The sequence below is a fragment of the Gossypium arboreum genome, chromosome 6 (genome assembly GCF_025698485.1).
Source record: "Gossypium arboreum isolate Shixiya-1 chromosome 6, ASM2569848v2, whole genome shotgun sequence".
Taxonomy (NCBI): Eukaryota; Viridiplantae; Streptophyta; class Magnoliopsida; order Malvales; family Malvaceae; genus Gossypium; species Gossypium arboreum.
In genome coordinates, this window is record NC_069075.1 from 45,501,367 (window position 1) to 45,504,127 (window position 2,761).

At 37.8% G+C, this 2,761-nt stretch overlaps 1 non-coding gene across 1 annotated transcript; it reads right to left on the minus strand.

Annotated features, from left to right (window-relative positions):
• Positions 1-1,839: 1,839 nt before the first annotated feature.
• LOC128294311 (small nucleolar RNA R71) lies at positions 1,840-1,945 on the minus strand. Its single transcript, XR_008284624.1, has one exon. It is a non-coding gene; the product is annotated as a small nucleolar RNA R71 (small nucleolar RNA).
• Between the last annotated feature and the right edge of the window lie 816 nt (positions 1,946-2,761).

The window sequence follows — 2,761 nt, forward strand, 5'->3', positions numbered from 1 at the left end:
CGACTCACACGGGTGGACCACACGCCCGTGCCTATTTAACAGGCTTGACCACGGCCTGAAGTAATCGCACATTGGGGTGTCACACGGGCGTGTCCCTGTCAAGCCCAAATTGAGTCCAATTCGGAAAAGGCCAATTTTGAAGGTTCTTAGGCATTCTAAAGCCTATAAATACACCCTAAAGGAGGAGGAATATGGGCCACAGAGGAAGAAGCAGGGAACTGCTCAAGGAAAGCCGATTGATCCATCTCAGAAGTCGGATTCATCATGAAGATTGAAGATCTCCCCTCAATTTCCCTTCAGGAGATTTGGGTTTCTTTTTATGTTTTGTATTTATTATTCTTCTGAGATGTTTACCTTTTTAGTTATGAACTAAAACCCCTAAATACCTAAGGGGGATGAAACCTAAGATAGATCTTGTTATTATTATCTGAATTGTATGATAAATATTTGACTTGTTCTTAATTATGTGTTCTTAATTCTTGTCTTGATATTCCAGGATATTGATTCAAGTTAAGCTCTTATTCAGAGGAGGAATAGACCCTGTCTAAGAGTACATTTGTCATAATTAAGTGGAGTTGATTGCGCGCCTAGAGATAGGGTGACAAGATTTTGCCGGATTAGGGTGAAACCTAATAAGGGGATCCATAGATCGAGTTAATGCAACCCTAGGGAGTTAATTAGAAAGAGCTTTCAATTATTCAACCTAGGGTTAGACGTTGTTAGTCTCGAGAGGGATAATAATATAACTTAGGGATTTCTACGGATCAAGTCAAATGAATAAATCGTCCGATTCAGAGTCAAATAACAAGTAAAGTCTAGGTGGATTTTTCCTTAGGTATTGTCTTAATTCAATCGTTTTTCCAAAAGTAATTCCCCAATTCTATTTTCTGTGATTTCTTAGTTTAGTTAATTAGTTAGATAAACAAAACCCTTTTTTTTTAGGCTAGATAATAAAAAAGTTAATACTAGTACTTTTAGTTCCTTTGGGTTCGATAATCCGGTCTTGCTAAAGCTATACTACTGTTCGATAGGTACACTTGCCTTCATCGTGATAATAGTTAGTTTCAATAACGATTCAGTATAAATATTTAAAACCTGTCACGAATATCACGTACCAAGTTTTTAGCGCCGTTCCCGAGGAACTAAGATATTAGGAACACTCGATTTTTATTACTTTAGCCATTTACTTTTACTTCAATTTAAATTTTATTCTAATTTTATTACTAATTCTTCTTTTTCCCTTTTCCTGGCAGGTTCTTATAGTTTATGACTAGAAGAAACCCGTCAGGATCATTACTTTTTTACAGTGAGATCGATCGCATAGTTTGTAGAAACCAAAGAGAAAGAAGGTGAAGCTTAAGATACACAGAGAACGAGCAATAGGACTATATTCAAACCACAACCAAGGAGATGGCTGAAAACCAAGAAAATCCGCTACCTCCTGCAATTGCTGTTAATCAAAATCCTGCTCCGCGCACTATGTATGATTATGCTAAACCTAATTTAATAGGAACTGAGTTAAGTACAGTTAGACCTGCTATTGCTGCAAATAATTTTGAACTGAAACCTAACACAATTCAAATGATACAACAGTTTGTTCAGTTTGATGGTTTGCAGGACGAGGATCCCAATGCTCACTTGGCAAATTTCCTGGAATTTTGCGATACCTTTAAAATTAATGGCGTTTCTGATCATGCCATTCGCCTTCGGTTGTTTCCCTATTCGTTAAAGAATAAGGCTAAATAATGGTTGAACTCGTTACCACGAGGGTCAATCAATACTTGGGAACAAATGACCGAAAATTTTTTATTAAAATATTTTCCACCGGCTAAAATAGCTAAATTACGTAATGATATATCTTTTTTGTGCAGATGGATTTAGAAACACTCTATGATGCATGGAAGAGATACAAGGACCTTTTGAGAAGGTGCCCTCACCATAGGTTACAGCTTTGGCTACAGGTTTAAACATTCCATAATGGTCTAAATCCTTCGACTCGGCAGATGATTGATGCAACCGCTGGAGGGACTATCAATAATAAGACACCTAAGGCGGCTTACGAATTTATTGAGAAGATGTCACTGAATAACTATCAGTGGAAAATTATGAGAACAAAGCTGACGAAAGCAGCCAGTGTTTTCAACCTCGACCGAGATTAATGGTTTTTGTGGTTCTACTTAGCTACATTCAGTGATGAGGTGCGATTCAAATGGAGGAGGAGTATGTACAGAATATCAACCCTTCAACCCTAGCATCGAGGAGGAACAAGTCCAATATATGGGTAACAATAACTCTAGATCCCAAAATAACCTATATAGTAACACTTATAATGCAGGTTAGAGAAACTATCCCAATTTCTAGTGGGTCGGTCAAGGAAATCAAAGGCCACAACATCTTCCGAGTTTTCAACAACCACCTTACCAGCAAGAAAAGAAGTCAAACTTTGAAGAGATGCTAACCAAATTCATCTCGGTGTCAAAAACTTGTTTTTAGAATACTGAGACAGCACTCAAAAATCAACAAGCATCGATTCAAGGGCTCGAAACTCAAATTGGACAGTTGGCTAAGATGATTCCCGAAAAAGCACAAGGAAATCTACCTAGTAACACCGAACCCAATCCAGAAGCACATGTGAAAGCAGTTACACTGAGGAGTGGGAAAGTGTTAGCTGAATCGAAAAAGAAGCCACAACAAAAAGCTGACAAAAGCAAAGGAGAGGAGGCAAAACCTGAAAACAATGACAATCCAATGCCAAAGGAAT